The sequence below is a fragment of the Sarcophilus harrisii genome, chromosome 2 (genome assembly GCF_902635505.1).
Source record: "Sarcophilus harrisii chromosome 2, mSarHar1.11, whole genome shotgun sequence".
Taxonomy (NCBI): domain Eukaryota; kingdom Metazoa; phylum Chordata; class Mammalia; order Dasyuromorphia; family Dasyuridae; genus Sarcophilus; species Sarcophilus harrisii.
Genome location: NC_045427.1, coordinates 497,975,034 through 497,996,131, shown reverse-complemented (window position 1 = coordinate 497,996,131; position 21,098 = coordinate 497,975,034). Strand labels below are relative to the sequence as shown.

The window sequence follows — 21,098 nt, the reverse complement described above, 5'->3', positions numbered from 1 at the left end:
TGGTATTCTCTGGATAACATCACGCAAATCACTTAACATATTTGGTCCTCAATTTCCTCATCTATTAAATGAGAGATTGGGCTAGATTAACCTCTAAGGTCCTTTTTTGTTTTCCATTGCCAATAATCTTTTAAGATTTAAGGAGTTTTACGAGTGATGAGAGCAGCAGAAGTCAGGTTGTAGAAGGTCAAAGTAAAAAGGAGTGAGGAATCAGAGTCATTGAGTAGAGAATTGTCATTAAGAGGTTTGATAGTAAAGAGGTGAGATACGATAGCGGTTTAAATCAGATTAAGGAAAAAATGGAGTTTGGGAGCCTTTCTTAAATTTTCCCTGTGACTGTCCCATTTTCTGCCTGGGATCACTATTTATTTGATGGTATTTCTTACCTCAGTTTCTTCTTCTGGGCAAATTTTTGTTTGTATGTACTGCGTTACATGCTGCTCATGTTCCTCTATATTGTCCTTTGGATACATATCAATTTCAGTTCTTTAAAGACCTATAATCACTCACTCACTCACTCTTTCTATCTATCTATCTGTACATCTATCTCTCTTTTCCTTCACACATCTGTCTGTCTGTCTCTATCCCATCTCTTTCTCTCTTTTTCTCTATCAGTCTATACTTATATTTATCTATTTATCTAACCATTCATCTCTTTTATCTCTCCATATATCATCCACATATATAATATATGCATAATATATATTATATACATATATATATACACCCATATACATATAAATAGTTATATCTCTGGCATTTAATATACATAAAATACACACACACAGAGTGACAAGTAGAAAAAAGGATTTTCCTACAAATGGTAACTAAAGTGACAGGCAGGAATCCTACCACTGCAGAATGGAACTTTTAGTTGTTTTTGTCTTGCCCAATAATTTGTGATCCCATGGACCACACCATCCAGGGAGTTTTCTTGGCAAAAACAATGGAGTGGCTTGTCATTGCCTTTTCCAAGGGATTGAGGCAAACAGAGGTTTGGTGTCTTGGCCAGAGTCTTGTCCACGTCTTCCTGATTCTAGGCCCAGTGCTCTAGCCACTGAGCCACATGTCTTGTCTCCTGATTTTTATAGCTTTCCAAAAAATCCGAGTTGTCCTAATCAGAAAACTCAGCTTGGTAAGTAAGCAAACAGGAAGCCGTATGAGAAATGGAGAGCCGGCCAGCCTTGGAGTTCAAACACCTATGCTTAAATCCTGACCCTCCTGCATGTGTGACCTTTTAAAGTTTCATTTTCCTCAAATGAGAGTATTGGAGTACATCCCCTCTAATGGTCTCTTCATCCTCTAACTCTAAATAATGAATCCACACAAGAAAATCCAGCTCTGTTCTAGCAAAGCTATATAATGCTCCTGCTAGAATTCTTTCTCCCAACATTTCTGAAAGTTAAAAAAAAGGAGTTTTATTCTTAGTTAATTATACTTGCAAACGAAGTGCAAACTCTATTGTCCTAGGAACCCTATACCCCCTGGGTGTAGCTGGAAGACTAGAACTCTGAGTACAACACTTAAACTTGAAACTGGAGTTTCTCTAGGAGGTCGTGATCTAAACCAAGCCTTAATGCCCTCAAGCTGCTTCATTACTGCACATCACTGCATAAGCCTTCATTCTGTATTGGCTCAAAAAGTTTAAAAACTTTAATTATTTCTTTTTTTTTTCTTTCTCTCCCTTCCTTTTTTTCCGTTTAAGAAAGATGCTTTATTCTGAAGTCACCTATGAGTTTCAACCTTCACAAGTTCTGAGGTTCCCAGGCTGCCTAGAGAATAAATTGGCACTTGGTAATTATTTTATATGAACATGTCTTACAATTCATCGATACTTATCAATTTAATGATGCCTCTTTTTGGACTAATTTCTTTTAAGAAAGTGAGGGACAGCTCCATTCACAGAATGTCTGATATACAGCCCAAAGCATACGTTTATGATTCATAGGAATGTATCATCTTCCCATAATGGGAGAATCACTTTCATGTTCCTGGTTTGCATTCAGTGGGACAGGTATGGGGAAAGAGTTCTGAGTGGTTAGGATTCTGAGCCTCCCTCTGTGTTCTTGGAAAGTACAACAAATTGATAAAAACAGTAAATTAGACTTTTGTTAAATCAACCCAGTTTGATGCTAATGGTTAAATTTGAAACCAGATCATCAATAGCATCACATCTCCAATGGACAAAGTACCATTTCATTTTGGAGAATCCTTTGGTAATTGCATTTGGGTTACTTAGAGATCCTTACCATTTCCCCAGGAGAACAGCACTCAGCCACTGGGTGGTATAGTATCATGATGAGCCAACACTACCTTGAGGAACTGAGAGAAAATTTAACTTACATTATCCATTTAAAAAAAAAAAGGAAAATTGATTCCTGAGCTCAGTGCCTGGGGAATCTTTATACTTATATTCCCAATCCCAGTCACACCATTCAGGAGAGGCAGTGAGACACAGATTAGTTTGTGAGAGTTGGAGTCAGGCAGGTCCTATTTCAAATCCTGCCCCTCACACTTTTTAGCTGTGTATTAAGGGTCAAGTCATTTAACTTTTCTAAGCTTCAGTTTCCTATTTGGAAGATAAATATAATAAAAAGTGATGGTATCTAGAGCATAAAGTCATTATGAAGCTCAGATAGGGTAATATATGTACACTGTTCTATAAATGCTGGAAATTATTATGATGAAGGGCAGCTACATGGTACAGTGGATAGAGTGCTGGACCTGGCCTCAGAAAGACTTGAGTTCAAAAGCTGCCACAGACACAATGTGGTCCCTGGCAAGTCACTTAACCCTGCCTCAGTTTCCTCATCTGTAATATGAGCTGGCAAAGGAAATGGTAAAACATTCCAGAAATGATTGAACAAGATTTTTATGAAAGGGGATGTAGCTCAATTGAAAGCAAATAGGTGAGGAAAAGCTGAAAGTTCATAACCTCCACATTCATTTTGCCAATCAATTAATCAACAAGCATCTGTTAAGCCTTTATTTTGGGCCAAGAGCTGTGTCAGGCACCAGGGATAAAAAACAATAGGGAGTTTAGCTCCTTTATACTAAACTTGAGGTTTACAAGAAATATTTTTTCTTCCATGTACCTTAGAGTTTTCTGCATTAAATTTTTGACCCAGAAAAAAGATTGAAAGAATTATTGTAAGATGGAAAGTTATTTTATTAGAATGTTATTACATCATTTTTAGAATCTGTACCAAGTCTAGCTCATGGGGTCAAAGTGACCTAGAAAATGCAGTTTCATTAAAAAGTTAATACTGTCATGCCTTCTGTCTCTTGGTGACTAAAGAAGCCTGGACAGATTGTCCTAAAAGTCCTATTAACACAATATTTTAGGAAAATATCCCAGCTTTGCCCTATCTCCATAGCACAATTGTTGAAGGAACTGAAAAACCCCTTTGGATGGTAACAAGTTGCCTCTGAAGTCCAAGTTTCCTCTCCATTCCTTTTTCCCTCTGGATTCATGATCTGAATGAATGAAGATTCCTTGTTTATCCTGGAGAGAGAGAGACCTTGTACTAATTACCCTGCTCTCTATTTAAATGCTCAAGTGCTAAAAAATTTCCTATTTTATCCTCTGGGGCTGTGTTTAGGCAGACAAAAGCTGAAGGTCTCTAAGGTGACCTGAGGGCCCTGGAATAACTTTTCAGAAATTAAAGAGGATCTAGGGATGTGATCATTGTTTTTTCTCTGAAATCAAGGTCCATTTATCAAAGTACTGGAAATTGCAGGAATACCCATAAACTGGAAATAGCTGAACAAGTTGTGGTTTATGGTTGTGATGGAATACTATTGTGCTATTAAAAAATAATGAATTCAATGATGTTAGAAAGTATGGAAAGACTTACATTAAATGATGAAGAGCAAAGTAAGTTGAACCAAGAGGACATTGTATACAGTAACAATAATGATTGTTTTAAGAACTAAATCATGTTAACTATTATAAATACACATATTAAAAATAAAGGATACATGAAAAAGCTATCTATCTGCATCCAGAGAAAGAAGTTTTTATAAAATAATTCTACATATATATTAAAAATACAAGACTTCTGGGGGCAGAGCCAAGATGGCAAAGAGGACATACATTTCTTTCTGACCCTCTCCTAAAACTCTCAGACTAATTAGCAAATCCAGCCTCTGAATTAGCTCTGGACCAGCAAAATCCACAAATATTGGGAGTGTAACAAATTATCAGCAGAAGATAATTTTGAAGATCACTAGAAAAGGTCTTTTTCAATTGGAAATGGGAGGGAGACAAGCAAACACAAGCAGCTGAGGACAGACCTCAGTGCAGACAGTGCAAAGTCCAGGGGCTATGCAGACTCCACAGGGTGGAGAATTTATGGGAAGGAAACAGACCAGAAAAAGTCTGTTTCAATCAGAAACAGAAGGGAAGTACCTGAGCACAAGCAGCTGAGCACAGATGCCAGGGCAGACAGCACAGAGTCCTGGGTGGTGTAGACACCACAAGGCAGTGCAGACTTCACAGGACAGAGGATCAAGGAGGAATCTACAGGAATCTACAACAATATTAGCCACTCTGCCCTGGCTGCAAGCCAGTAGATAAATAGAGAAATTAGAAAACATTCAACACAAACACAAAGGATAAATAATGAACCTCAAAACGCCAGAATCTCAGGGGACCTGGCCATACCCACTCAGCACCGGGAGTGAGTCACCACTGACCCAGCGCAGCTTAAATAGGAAGCTGCTACTTGTAGAGGAAGCCTGGAAAACCTCCCCTGCCCTAAAAGCAGACCTTAACTTTTTTATAAAAAATGAGTAAAAAAGGAAAGAGAACTCTGACAATAAACAGTTTTTATGGTAAAAGAGAAGAACAGATTTCAAAACCTGAGGAGACTAAAGGCAGATTGTCTCCAGATGAAGCCCCAAAAGGCAATATAATCTGATCCCCATCACACAAGACTCTCCTAGAAGAAATTAAAAAGGATCTTAAAAGAGAGCCAGAAGAAAAATGGGGAAAGGAAATGAAAACTTTTCAAGAGGGTTTGGGAAAGTCATATAACTCATTAAAAGATAGATTTGATAAAATGAAAAAAGAAAGCAATTCCCAGAAAAACAGATTTTTTTGTGAATTGGATTTGTGAATTGGAATTTGTGAAATGGAAAAAAAAATTCCATAGAACAAAACAACTCATTTAAAAATTAAATTGGACAAATACAAAAAGAAGTAAAAAAAAGTAAATGAAGAAAATAATTCACTAAATTTCAGAACTGAACAAATGGAAACAAATGATTCAATGAAACAAGAATCAATCAAGCAAAACCAAAAAAAAAAGAAAGAAAAAGAAAAAGAAAAAATACTAAAAAATGTAAAATGCCTAATTGGGAAAACAACCAACCTAGAAAATTGATCTAGGAGAGACAACCTAAGGATTATTGGACTCTCTGAAATACATGATTAAAAAAAGAGCCTACACACTATTTTTAAGGAAATCATCTAAGAGTTCTGCCTGGATATCTTAGAATCAGAAGGTAAAATGACCATTGAAAGAATTCACCAAACACCTCCTGAAAGAAACCCCAAAATTAAAACCCAAAGGAATATTGTGGCTAAATTTCAGAACTACTGAATCAAGGAAAAACTATTACAAGCAGCCAGAAACAAATAATTTAGATACTGAGGAGCCACAATAAGGATTGCTCAGGATTTAGAAGCTTCCACTTTAAAGGATCAAAGGGCCTGGAATCTGATATTCTGAAACGTGGAGATACTTGGATTTCAGCCAAGAATAAATTACCCTGCTAAACTAAGCATTATCTTTCAGGGAAGAAGATGGACATTCAATGAAACTGTTGAATTCCATTTATTTTTGATGAAAAGACCAGAACTAAACAAAAAAATTGGCCTCCAAATATAAAACTCAAGAGAAGCATAAAAAAGGTAAAAAGGAAAAAAATAAAACTCTTGAGAACTGTATTTTTGTTATGGGTATAGACAAGAGAGTACATGTATAATCTGATTTTACTGTTGTAATATAAAAAAGAAACAAGAGGTGGAAAGGGGATTGTAACAAAAAAAAGGAAGGAAAGTGGAAGTAAAATGAGAGAAATTACATCTCAGGACAAGGCAAAGAAAAATCTATTATAATTGAGGGAAAGAAGGAAGGGTGATGAATATTGCATGAATCCTACTCTCATCAGATTTGGCTCAAAGAAAGAATATTAGATATTTTTGGTTTCACCAAGAAACTTCTCTCACACTATAGAAAAGTGGGAGGGGAAAGAGGAAAAGGGAAGGGGCAGGCTAAATAGAAGGGAAAACAAAACTAGTAGGGAAAAGGTATAAGAAAAGAGAAGGGTCTCTAAAGGGGGAAGACTGCTTGGCAAGTAATGCTCATAAGTAAAGTACTGGGGAGGAGGGAAAATGGAAAAGGAAAGAGAAAAGTATAATTTGGGGTTACTAAGATGGCAAAAATACAGAATTAGTAGTTTTAACTGTAAATGGGAATGGGGTGAACTCTCCCATAAAGCGTAAGCAGATAGCAGACTGGATTAAAAGCCAGAAGCCCACAATAAGTTATTTACAAGTAACACATTTAAAGTAGAGCAATACATATAGGGTAAAAATAAAAGGCTGGAGCAGAATCTATTATATTTCATGTGAAATATAAATTTAAAAAGCAGGGGTAGCCATCCTGATCTCAGATCAAGCAAAAGCAAAATTTGATCTAAAAGAGATAAGGAAGGAAACTATATCTTGATAAAGGGTACCATAGATAATGAAGCAATATCAATATTCAACATATATGCACCGAGTGGTGTAACATCTAAATTCCTAAAGGAGAAGTCAATTGAGTTGCCAGAAGAAATAGATAGCAAAACTCCAATAGTGGGAGATATCAACCTTGCTCTGTCAGAACTAGATAAATCAAACCACAAAATAAATAAGAAAGAAGTTAAAGAAATAGATAGAATACTAGAATAGTTAGGTATGATAGATCTTTGGAGAAAATTGAATGGAGTACACTTTATTCTCAGCAGTTCATGGAACCTATACAAAAACTGACCATATATTAGGACATAAAACCTTCAAAATCAAATGCAGAAAGGCAGAAATAGTAAGTGCATTTTTTTCATATCACAGTGTAATAAAAATTATATTCAATAAAAGTCCAGGGAAAAATAGACCAAAAAGTAATTGGAAACTAAATAATCTCAGCCTAAAGAATGAAGAGGCAAATAATAGATGCAATCATAATTTCATCCAAGTGAATAACAATAATGAGACAACCTACCAAAATTTGTGGGATGTAGACAAAGTGATAATAAGGAAAAATTTTCTATCTCTAGATGCTTACTGGCTTAAAACAGAAAGAGAAGCTCAATGAATTGGGTATGCAACTAAAAAAGCTAGGAAAAAAAAAACAAATTAACCCCCCCAATCAAATATCAAACTTGAAATTCTAAAAATAAAAGAGATCAATAAAACTGAAAGTAAAAAAAAACAACTATTGAATTAATAAATAAAACTAAGATGTTAGTTTTATGAAAAAACCCTGTAAAATAGATAAACCTTTAGTTAATTTGATTAGAAAAAGGAAAGAGGAAAATCAAGTTGTTAGTCTCAAAAATGAAAAGGGAGAACTTTCCACCAACGAAGAGGAAATTAGAGCAATAATTAGAAGTTGTTTTACCCAACTTTATGCCAATAAATTTGATGATCTAAGTGAAATATAGAAATACCTACAAAAATATAAATTGCCCAGATTAACAGAAGGAGAAATAAATTACTTAAATAGTCCCATTTTAGAAAAAGAAATAGAACAAGCTATTAATCAACTCCCTAAGTAAAAATCCCCAGGACCAGATGGATTTACATATAAATTCTATCAAACATTTAAAGAACAATTAACTCAAATACTATATAAGCTATTTGAAAAAAAAAAAAAGGGAATGATCAGGTAGGACTAAAACAGAGAAAGAAAACTATACATCAATCTCCCTAATGAATATTGATGCAAAAATCTTAAATAAAATATTAGCAAAGAGATTACAGAAAATCATCTCCAGGACAATACACCACAACCAAGTAATGGAGGGCTAGTTCAATATTAGGAAAACTATTAGCATAATCAACTATATCAATAACCAAATTAACAAAAACCATATGATTATCTCAATAGATGCATCTATTTAAAAATATCAGCAAGCATCACATGCAATGGGGATAAACTGGAACCATTCCCAATAATATCAGGGTAAAACAAGGTTGCCCACTATCACCATTACTATTCAATATTGTATTAAAAATGTCAGCTTTGGCAATAAGAGAAGAAAAAGAGATTAAAGAAATTAGAGTAGGTAATGAGGAAACCAAATTATCACTCTTTGCAGATGATTTGATGGTACACTTAGAAAATCTGAGAGAATCAACTAAAAAACTATTAGAAGCAATCCACAACTTTAGCAAAGCGGCAAGTTACAAAATAAATCCACATAAATCATAAGCATTCTTATATATCACTAACAAAATTCAACAGCAAGAGATACAAAGAGAAATTCCATTTAAAATAACTGTTGACAGTATAAAATATTTGGGAATCTATCTGCCAAGGGAAAGTCAAGAACTATATAAGCAAAACTACAAAACACTTTCCACACAAAGTCAGATCTAAGCAATTGGAAAAATATCAAGTGCTCTTGGATAGATTGAGCAAATATAATAAAGATGACAATACTACCTAATCTATTTATTTAGTGTTATACAATTCAACTCCCAAGAACCTATTTTACTGACCTAGAAAAAATAACAAAATTCATCTGGAAGAACAAAAGGTTAAGAATTTCAAAGGAATTAATGAAGAGAAAAGCAAATGAAGGTGCCCTAGCTGTACCAGATGTAAAACTATATTATAAAGCAGCATTCATCAAAACCATTTGGTATTGACTAAGAAGTAAAGAAGTTGATCAGAAGTGATCAGAACAGAACAAAATAGTTAATGACTATAGCAATCTAATATTTGAGAAATCCAAAGACTCCAGCTTTTGGAATAAGAATTCACTATTTGACAAAAACTTCTGGGAAAATTGGAAACTAGTATGGCAGAAAGTAGGCATAGATCCACACCTAACACCGTATACCAAGATCAGGTCAAAATGGGTTTATGATCTAGAGGCAGGGATCCTCAAACTACAGCCCTCGGGCCAGATGCAGCAGCTGAGGACAATTATCCCCCTCACCCAGGGCTATGAAGTTTCTTTATTTAAAGGCCCACAAAACAAAGTTTTTGTTTTTATTGTAGTCTGGCCCTCCAACAGTCTGAGGGACAGTGAACTGTCCCCCTATTTAAAAAGTTTGAGGACCCCTGATCCTAGACATAAAGAATGATATTATGATCAAATTAGAAAAACATAGGATAGTTTATATCTTAGATTTGTGGAGGAGAAAGGAATTTGTGACCAAAGAAGATTTAGAGATCATTATTGATCACACAATAGATAATTTTGATTATATTAAAAAAATTTTTGTACAAACAAAGCTAATGTAGACAAGATTAGAAGGGAAGGAATAAACTGGGAAAACATTTTTACATACAAAGGATTTGATAAAGGCCTCATTTCTAAAATATAAAGAGAATTGACTCAAATTTATAATAGTTCAAGCCATTCTCCAATTAATAATCAAAAGATATGAAGAGACAATTTTCAGATGAAGAAATTGAAACTATTTGTAGTCACATGAAAACGTGCTCCAAATCACTATTGATCAGAGAAATGCAAATTAAGACAACTCTGACATACCACTACATATCTGCCAGATTGGCTAAGATGACAGGAAATTATAATGACCAATGTTGAAGAGGATATAGGAAAACTGGGACATTGATACATTGTTGGTGGACCTGTAATGGATCCAGCTATTCTGAAAAGCAGTTTGGAACTATGCTCAAAAAGTTATCAAGCTGTGCATACCCTTTGATCGAGCAGTGTTTCTACTGGGATTATATCCCAATAATATGTTAAAGGAGGGAAAAGGACCCACATGTGTAAAAATATTCATGGATGCCCTATTTATAGTGGCAAGAAACTGGATACTGAATAGATGCCCATCAATTGGAGAATGACTGAATAAATTATGGTATATGAATGTTAATGGAATATTTAAGTTTACCAGCAGGATGATTGCAGAGAGGCTTGGAGAGATCTACACAAACTGATGTTAGGTGAAATGAGCAGAACCAGGAGATCATTATATAAGGCAACAACAAGATTGTAGGACACTCAATTCTGATAGACTTGGCTTTCTTCAACAATGAGATGATTCAAAGCAGTTCCACTTATTCAGTGATGAAGATAGCCATTTATACCCAGAGAGAGAACTGTGGGAACAGTGTGGAACACAACATAGCATTTTCACTCTCTCTGTTGTTATTTGATTGCAATTTGTTTTCTTTCTCAGTTTTTGTTTTTCTTCCTTCTTGAACTGATTTTTTTTTTTGCAACAAGATAACTGTATAAAAATGTGTGTATATATATATATATATACATATATATATATATTTGGATTTAATATGTATTTTAACATATTTAACATGTATTGGACTACCTGCCAGCTAGGGGAGGAGAGGGGATGGGGGGAAGGAGGGGAAAATTTGGAATAAAAGGTTTTGCAAGGGTCGATGTTGTAAAAATTGTTCATGCACATGTTTTGTAAATAAAAAGCTTTAATTAAAAATACATATACATACATACATACATACACATATACACACACATATGACTCAGATTGAATGTAAGTAGCAAACATTTCTGTTTTGGCCAGAAACCTTGAGAGTCTTCCCCCCTTAAATTATTTTATTTATTTATTTGTTTAGTGTGTGTGTGACTCAATGAGCCTTAATCACTAAATGGATAGCTTAAAAAGGCCAACATCTCCCATTACATAGAGCACCATCTCCAGTTGTTTTGATCTCTATCTGACCACTGGATCCAGATGGCTCTGGAAGGGAAAGTGAGGCAGATGACCTTGCTCAATGCTCCCTCACTTAAATCCAATTCCTTTTCATGCCATGGCATTATCTCCCTGAGGTTATGGTTCTCTTTGAGAAAGATGGTCAAACAACAATTATACACCCACACATCCATACACCCATCCATACACCCACCCATACCCACCCACCCACACCCACACACAGTATAGAAGTCCTATTAACATGACATTCTAGGTGTTATATCCCAGCTTTGTCCTAGCTCCATAGTATATTATATTGTTGAAGGAACTGTAAAGACCCTTCATTGATTTTGGATGGTCACAAGTTGCTTATGGAGCCCCAAAATTCTCTCCATTCCCTCTTTCCTTTGGATTCAAACTCTGGATGAATGAAGATTCTTTGTTTACTCTGGAAAAAAGGATACTGAAGAAGCCTTCCACTAATCTGCTCTCTATCTAAATGTTTAAGTCTAAAAATTTCTGTCTATCTATCATCTATTTATCTATCTATCTATCTACTTATCTCTGTCTATGGTAGCCATTTCTATGACAGGGAGAGGGGGAAGAAAGAAATAGAATGGAAAAAATGAATTGAAATAGAAGGAAAAAAAGAAATTTATTTTAAAACTCTATTATATATTTAAAAATATAGCTAGTTGTACATAATTGATTTGTGGATTTATGGATATGCTTGTTTTATTCTTTAAATTAAAAAAAGAAATTTAAAATAAAAAAGTAAAAAAAAAAGAAACGATTCCTTCTCTCCATGTCTATGTCATATAGACAATGTGAAGATATCACACTCTGCCTGCAATGATTTATTACTTATTTGCCATAACTTGATAATATATAGAGAGGCTTCTGTAAATTTGCTTATAAGGCTAGTTTATCTAAAATTAATTGCATTTTAATAACATGAAGGATGGGCATTTTAAAGGATAACAGGTGAAATTCTGTATTTTAAGTTTTAAAAAATATTTTTCAAAATTTTAACTTGATTCTCACAATTTTATAAGATAGGTAAAAGCAATATTATTCCAATTTTAAGAGGTTACAGTTGTTTATACATGTGAATTCAGTTCAACAACAACAACAAAATCTATTAAATGTGTAAAAAGCTGGGATATTATTCACTTTTTATATGTAGTAAAACAATCTCAGAAAGTATAAGTGCCATTCTCATAGCAAGTGAGTGTCCTAAAAGTGATTCAAAACTTGATCCCTTCTATTGCCAAAGTCAGAATTTTTTCTGTCATGCTGTGATGCTGCTCATCCTTGGAATCTTTATAAAGCAAATAATCTATCTTTAAATTCAACATTTACCATTTTAGTTAAATTTTTGTACAAAGCTCACTTTTCATATTCTTAAAGGATGATATTTTTTCAACTACCTTACCAAAAGTACTATCCAAATACACTTTAATATGCCTTCTCCAATCCCTGAAAGGAAGGAAAGAGAATGATGAATAGAATGAATATGAATGAGTAAAAAAAACATTTATTATTTGTTTAATATGTACCATTTTAAGCATCCATTATGTGCCAGACAGTGTACTAAGCTCTTTACAAATATTATCTCATTTGATTTTCACAATAATGATGGCAAGTAGCTGCTATTATTATCCCCATTTTGTGGTTGAGAAAACTAAAGCATCTCTCTCTCTCTCTCTCTCTCTCTCTCTCTCTCTGTCTGTCTCTCTGTGTCTTTTTTTTCTCTCTCTCTCCCCCCATCTCTCCCTCTCTTTATTTCTCTCTCTTTGTAGAGAGCACATAAAAGTGAGAAGAGGACTCACTCACTCATGTTCCTGAACTTATAGACTGTGTGGTAAAGTCTTGCATACAGAGGCTAGTGCACAGGCTGGGCAGTGGTGACTCTGAAATAATGTTAGCCACAGCTAGATCCTAAACAATACATTCTGAAACTTTAGTTTTTTAGGCATGCCTGTGTTTGAAACAATGCAGATATTGAGAGTAATGGGAAATGAGACAGCTAATTGGCACCTGGAGTCTGGAAAGTCTGAATTCAGATCTGACACCATACACACACACACACACACACACATAATCTTGGGCAAGTCACTTAACCTCAGTTTTCTCATTGTAAAATGGGTGTTATAATATAATAGTGCCTACCTCCTAGGATTGTTGTGAGTATAAAATGGCTAATATTTTAAAGGACCATATAAATATTAACTATTATTATTATTATACCTATTTTTCTGATAGCATAAAATAGCTTATATCTTTATTAGAATAATTAGTATAAGTATATAACAACTTGATTTCCCCTACATAGATAAAAACAGTTTTATGCTGCTATAGCTAATATGTCACTGTGGAGTCATAAAAAATTGGCCCCAGTACCACCATATATATGAACAAATACAAATTCAGAATATTAATGACTTAAGAATAAAGATTGACCCTTAAATTCAGTGTTATGATCTTTCATGATCACTATTTTGTTTCTCCTGGTTACAATGAAAAAAAAAGCATGATAATCCTGTCTGACATCAACCACAAAGGGTTTGACATATAACTACAAGCACCTTAATTTTAGTAAGAAGGAAAAAACATTTATGAATTTATGTCTTTTGGAAAACTATTTGTATTTTTAGACTGACTCATCTATTGAGGTAACAAGTTCCATCAGTCTAGATGACAAAGCATCATATGTATCACTTGAAAGCTGCAATGGAGATGATAACTCTTCACACAGGAGGAAGATATAAGAAAAAGAATTAACATACAACATTGTCTGATATTATGAAAGTGAGGGATTACCTACTTGGCAAGTCAAATAGCTATCCATACACATTACTCAGTATAGCCTCTTTAATACTATTTAAAGGTAGGTATATTAAATATAACTGTCCCAAATCTTCAAATGAATTCATTATTAAAGTCAGATTTGGAGACAGAGTTGCATAGCACTCTCTCATTATTAAGAGGTTTTAAAAAATATTATCGTGGGAGAGAATCATTTGTGATTTGTATTAAATAAGGCATGCTGTTCATTCAAGATAGCATGAATGAGAATAAAAGTTGTTTTCCATAAGAAATACAGGAGTAATTCATCATAAGCGAGTGAATGATCTGAATAGCACCAAAGTTTTTCCTTATCCTCCAATCAATTCATCAACAAGCCCCTAAGTGTCAGGTTTATAACTGACTTAAAGTGTTATAACTTATAACTTATGCTTATAACTCTGGCTAAGCTGCTAAATAAGTATATAACCTTGGACAAGTACTTTTCACTCTTACTATCAATTCCCACTGGTAAAATAAGAGATTTAGGATTATAAACTCATGGATTGAGAAACTAGAAGGGACCTCATAAATCATCTAATCTAGTTCCTTCATTTTGTGGAAAAGAAAACTAAGACCCAGAAAGGTATCCAAGATCACACAGTATATATAATAACTGTCATAGATGGGATTTGAACTCAGCTCATGTGACTCCAAAGACAGAACTCTTTCTATTATACCATGCTGCCTCTGTGATTTATTTCAGCTCTGACATTCATAGATTTCACAATTCTATGAGTTGCTTGGGTTAATGCATATATCAGCAAATTCTATTTGGGAAAAATAGCATCAATTATTGGGTTATAAACTCCTAGAATGAATATCAATGAGTTATGTGTTTAAAATGTGCCAAGGATTATATTATGTGCCAGGTATTCAAATATAAAAAGTTATCCCTACCTTTGACAAACTTATCATCTAGTAGGAAGACAGTACATGTAAGAAAGTGGTAGCCAGGGAGAAAGATTTTTAACAGAGAATACAGATAAAATGATTGGAATCCTAGAATAAACAATTGACATGTTCTTTTGAGGAAAGGCAGTATTGATTAATTTCTGTTCAGAATTAGAATTAGAAAATAGGGGCTGAGAAAAGCATTAAAATTATATCATGACATACAGATGGTGGGAAGAGGTGTGATAGACTTGAAACCAGGTAAAATAAGACTCATGGTCCTTAATCAAAACCTAAGATTTTATGGGTGGGAGATTGAGTCTGGATCAGCAATTGGGATTGGAGAGAAGATGGCATGGCACAGAAATGACAGGAAAGTGATATGGTTGGGTTGAGATGGGGCAGAGAAAGTGAATGTTCCCTCAAACATTCAGAGCCCAGGAGGATTATAGTAACTAAAGGCTCAGTGTGGACCAGAAGTGGAGGAAGGAAAGAAAATGACATACATGAAAATAGCATGACATTGGGCTTGGCAAGATAGGTGAAAAGAGTGATGGTATCTTAATTATATTCCCTGTAGCACCTGGTATTTTATCATAATAGCCATAAAATGAATGCTTATTAAATTGGACATTATAACAAATTGGATTATTTGGGAACTAGTCATTTAGCAGAAGGGATGGAATAATTGACAGAGGAGTTTTGAAGTAGGGAAACATTAAATATGACATGCTCATATGAGGCCAGGAAGAAAATAGAACTACTGGGGAAGGTGGAGCTGAGTGAACTGCCACAGTGGTGGATATTGGTTATCCACTGGAAGTGAATGGAGGCAAAAAATGGCTAAAGTGATAGATTGGATGAAGGAGAGATAGCAGGTATCCAAACTAGGTTTACCAGCTTCATTATTTTGCACAGGGAGGGCCTGAATGTAGATACACTTAAAATTTGTAAGGTAGTTAATAAAACAACAGGACACATCATTGGAAGGGCCATTACACAGGCATCCTTGAAACATCTTGGGGAAATGGGAATCATTATACACTACATCAATTCAGAAGGTAGTATTTGTGGTACCTGATATAACAAGCCAGTTTTATAATTTTATTGAATAGATGCCTCCACTAAAATCCTCCTCTTTCCCCTCATTTTGGTGTGGTGATGGCAGTTCTAGAAAGCAGAGCAAGTGGAAATCAATTTCTTGTAATTTCTACCAACTTGTCAAAACTTCAAGTATGGCTTAGTGGATGTTATGTGCCAGGGGAACTTCCTAGGCATTGTGGGGTTTTAAAAGGTGTACATCCTACAAAAAGTCACTGAGTTTGGAGAGGGACATTACCAACTTGGCTGTAGTTTCTTCCTTCCTTCCTTCCTTCCTTCCTTCCTTCCTTCCTTCCTTCCTTCCTTCCTTCCTTCCTTCTTCCAACTTTTTTGTCATAGAAACTCTGATAAACAATCCACTAAATTACACAAAGATTGCAATCTTCTTCAATGGAAAGAAGACTCACCCCCGACAAAATAAAAGACCATCAATCTATTGAAGTAAAATATACATGGATATATTCAATAAGATCTTAAGATTACATTTATCTGAGTCATAAAAGTAAAATATTTTTGGACTTGATTCTCCCTTTGAGCATCATTTATTAAATACATACTCCGTACCAGACATTATGCTAGGTTCCAAGAACACAAGAACAAAAGTGAAACCATTCTTTCCTTCAGGGACTTATATTCTAATGAAGAAGATAATGTATAGATCTACAAATATATACAATACACATATGTAAATATATGTAAATATCGTGTGTGTATTTTATATATATACACATAGATGTATATATATGTATACAATATAAAAAGCAGATTGAGTACCTTGAAGGGAAGGGTTCAGGGTGGTGGTAGTAGTGGTGGTGGTATAGAAAACAGCAAAAGCTTCATTCAAAAGATGGAAGGAGGGTCTTGAAGGTTGGCAAAGGTTCAAAAGAAGTAGAGGTGAGAGAGGAGAACACTTCAGGAATAGAAAGCAGTTCAAAAAGTTATCAAACTGTGCATACCCTTTGATCCAGCAGTGTTTCTACGGGGCTTATATTCCAAAGAGATACTAAAGAAGGGAAAGGGATCTGTATGTGCCGAAATGTTTGTGGCAGCCCTCTTTGTAGTGGCTAGAAGCTGGAAAATGAATGGATGCCCATCAATTGGAGAATGATTGGGTAAATTGTTATGTTTAAATTGAATGTTATGGAATATTATTTTTCTGTAAGAAATGACCAGCAGGATGAATACAGAGAGGATTGGCGAGACTTACATGAACTGATGCTAAGTGAAATGAGCAGAACCAGGAGATCATTATATACCTCAACAACGATACTGTACAAGGATGTATTCTGATGGAAGTGGATTTCTTCGACAAAGAGAAGACCTAACTCAGTTTCAATTGATCAAGGATGGACAGAAGCAGCTACACCCAAAGAAAGAACACTGGGAAATGAATGTAAACTGTTTGCATTTTTGTTTTTCTTCCCAGGTTATTTTTACCTTCTGAATCCAATTCTCCCTATGCAACAAGAGAACTGTTCGGTTCTGCACACATATATTGTATCTAGGATATACTGTAACCTATTTAACATGGAGGACTGCTTGCCATCTGGGGGAGAGGGTAGAGGGAGGGAGGGGAAAAATCGGAACAGAAGTGAGTGCAAGGGATAATGTTGTAAAAAATTACCCTGGCATGGGTTCTGTCAATAAAAAGTTATTTTTTTAAAAAAGGAATAGAAAGCAGTTGTGTAGAAGGGAATGCTCAAGATGATCTGTGATTTCAATTTACCATGATTCAATGTTTAGTTTGCTGTGTGTAAGACACAGTGACGAGGTCTCCTTAATACCACTGAAATGACTATCACACCCTCTCCTCACATGCCCCTTCTAGTATAAAAACCTCCCCAGTACACACAGGTTTTTCTCCTGCCTGATTGCCTGTGGAAAACTGACATATACTTAGATATCAGATTGCATTACATTTAGCTTTAATCATGTACAATCTTGTAATGTTCTCTTATTGTCTCGTGTATAGAAGTGTTGTCTCCATAAGTAGATTTTTAAGGTTTCTAAGGGTAAGGACTGCATCATATCCTATCTTTTCTCATTGCTAGAATTCAAGGCAATCTAATTTTATGCCAGTCAAGAAGAATTTGGAATCAAGAAAAATCAAACTTCAAAATCTGTCTCTGGGTATCAGTGCTACTGCAAAGAAAGCAGGTAAGCTTCCTGAGCCTTAGTTTCCTCATTTAGAACCTCTGGAGATCTTGGTATTACCTATTTCTTAAGGCAGTTAGGTGTTGTAGCGGATAGAGCTCTGGGCTTCAGGAAGAACTGGATTCTGATCTGGTCTCACGTGGTTAGTAGTTGTGTGACCCTAGGCAAGTCATAAATCCCCATTTGCCTCAGTTTTCTCAATTGTAAAATGAAACTAATAACACCTTAATCCCAAACTGTGAGGTTCAAATGAAATATAATTTGTAAATCAGTTAGCCCAGTACCTGACACATAGTAGCTACTTATTCAGTGCCTGTTTCCTTCCTTCCACTAGATTTGTAGGGAAATGTTTTGTATCTTTTATTAAGTATTGTATTCAATTTAACTAGTATTTATTAAGGATGATATGTGCCAGGGAATTTCCTAGGCAATGTGGAGTTTTAAAAAAGATGAAAAATGACTTTGTCCTCAAGGAACTTATAATTTAATAGTGGGGAGATATGATTTATATGAAAAGCATAGTGGTCAGAAAGCTAGTTGTAGAATCCAGAAATCCTGGGTTCAAATCCTTCCCTCACACATTAATCATGGTTAATTTATTATATTTTTCAGTATTCCCAGCCAACCCTCTAAAGACTAAATTACAGACAATTTGCCAATCTGTATCAATAGGGAGAATTTAGGAATTCTGGAAATTCTCTATTCCAGAAAAAACATAAGTATTCTCCTTGCCCCAATCCTTTAAAAACAACCTATATAGAAATAAACATTAGCAATAGGCATATGCTAATTGCTCAATAAATACATATTTATCTGAAATGAATTGATATCTACTTTGGAGCAGTCTGCTCTTACGATAGCAATCAAAATCCAAATATAGTTCTTTTTTGATGAAGGTACATATCCTACAAACAAACTCCATGCTTATGCTGCTGTAGTTCATCTAAGAAAGTAGAACAAAAGTCCTGAATGGGCTATAGATTAAGGTTATTTTAATTAATTGTTACTTTCATATCACCTCCCAAATATTCCTTCTCTTAGGCATGCCATGGAAATTTATAGTACTGTGGTTATATCCTGGTCCTCAGGGTGAATTCTATAGGTGAAGAAGCATTTTAGAAGATCCTGGGAGAGATTTTTTTCATCCTGAAGAAGTGCTGAGCTATAGAAAGTAATAACTGTTAAGACTGGGTTACTCAGAATGAGAATCTGATTCAGAGTGTGCAACTGTTGATGGGCTTGTCAGAAGAGGAAAGTGGTATGAAGCCCTTACCAGAAAGATAGCGTTTTCCATCCTCACTACCAGGGACTTTTTTATCCTTCAGGCAAAGAAGTGTGTTTCTTCCATTGAGTAAAAATTCTATGGATATTTTCCCAGCTCCTTAAATATGCTCTTATTTTTTTAAATCAGAGTTGTTACAAAAAACAAAAAAAAAAAAAAAAAAGAAAATGTTGTAAGCAAGAAACATACATACTCACATACATAACAAACAAATAAACAAACCAAAAAAACCCCAAAAAAACAAAAACCACATACATTTTAAGGGGAAATTCCACTATGGATATAAGGCTGAGTCTTTAAAAAGATCAGTGTGCTCCATGGGGATACTGTGTTCCCTCACAGGTTGGCTGCTTCTTGGAACTGTTCAAATTCCAAATCCCTGTCTGTAACCTGATTTGGTTTCGCATCACAATCCATTCCAAAGCTTGTTGTTATGCCAAAATGATTCAAAAGCCCTAAAGGAGTGCAAAGAGTGCCTTTTAAGTAGTTTGGAGGAAAAAAACACAAAACCTTAAGACATGCTCATCTGAAATGCTCCTTCAATCCCCAGGCAGGGACATTTGCCTTTATTAGGGGTTTTTGAGAATCCTGTCAAAAGTCTTTCACAGACTAAGGTTTTCAACTTGGGACATTCTGAATTGGTCCTTCGGCAGGTACCTTTGTTAGTTTTTCTATCTCCCTATGAAGTGCAGGGGCTTTTAAGAGAGCCTCATGGATATTCTGAGGTGCTCTGATTGTCAGTGTGGTGACAGGGGTACCTAATTGTCTTAAAAAAACAGCAATGAAATATCTTTACTTTTCATTTAATTGGTACCGTTGGTTTAATTGCAGATATGGGACCTGTCACTGGCTTTTTGGCGCCCAGAGGTGCTTAGAGGAGCTGACATCTGCCTTCAGAGGATGTAGCAGCCTCTTCAGGGATGCTCTTACTCCCAATGCTCAAAGTGGCTTCACAGCCTGAAATCCTTCTAATAAGCTTAAGACAGGGCTGAATTTATTTAAATGTCTAATTCTAAATGTACGTATGCCTGGTAGTAATGTTTACCATCTGTCTGACACTGCCGGTTGAGGTAATTGTCAGGCTACAGTATGACATATGCTGCACATATTTGGACCTTAAATATAACAGCCTTGGCATGAAACAATTGGAAACTGAGATTTAATCTTTGGTATCATTCAAGTTGGAGTTGAACAAACAGACAGTTCTGGTCTATTACTGTTTTCTCCTGTTATGATAAATACTCCTCTGTGCCCAGGCCTGGGAACAATGATATTTTGGGACCTGGGTTTATTTTTTGGGGAGAGTGACTTGAGGGAAATTTTACTACTCTATTTCTGGGACATAGGAAACTAAATGGGAAGGTGGCTTAGGAATAGAAGGATAAAACCCAATCCTGGGATCCAGACTCCAACAACATATGGTCTCAATCAACTAGTTCAGAGAAGACCATCCTTAATGAACTGGAGTCCTAATGGTTCACTCCATCCACTAAGGTGACCCTATGGGGTGTGAAGGAAAGGAAAAACTATGATTTTTCTTTTTATTTCACCTATCCCAGTCCCCATTCTTCCTTACTTTTCTTTTGTTATCCCTCTCTCAGACCAGATTGACTGTGGGGGAACCTCATTTATGGATCCAGAAAGCCTCAATGATGTATGTTTCAAGAGTCCCAGTATGGCTGTAGAAGGATGAGAACAATGCCTTTTTCACGTTATTTTCATGAACTGAGACAGCCTCTGAGTGACAAATATTTCAGGCGATGCTCTCTTTTCCTTTAAATACAAGCGGTACTGTAGAATTAGATACAGCTGTGTAGATGCCTAAAGCTTGACTTGAAAGACCTACTTTATACTTGGATTAGAGGATGAGTGTGTCTATTGTAGCTGCAGTAG

The 21,098-nt window shown here is 35.2% G+C and overlaps 1 long non-coding RNA gene across 1 annotated transcript; it reads left to right on the top strand.

Annotated features, from left to right (window-relative positions):
- The first annotated feature begins 1,103 nt into the window (after positions 1-1,103).
- Positions 1,104-20,758, top strand: LOC116421819. Its single transcript, XR_004232357.1, has 3 exons — positions 1,104-1,794; positions 17,821-17,926; positions 20,037-20,758. It is a non-coding gene; the product is annotated as an uncharacterized LOC116421819 (long non-coding RNA).
- Positions 20,759-21,098: the final 340 nt, after the last annotated feature.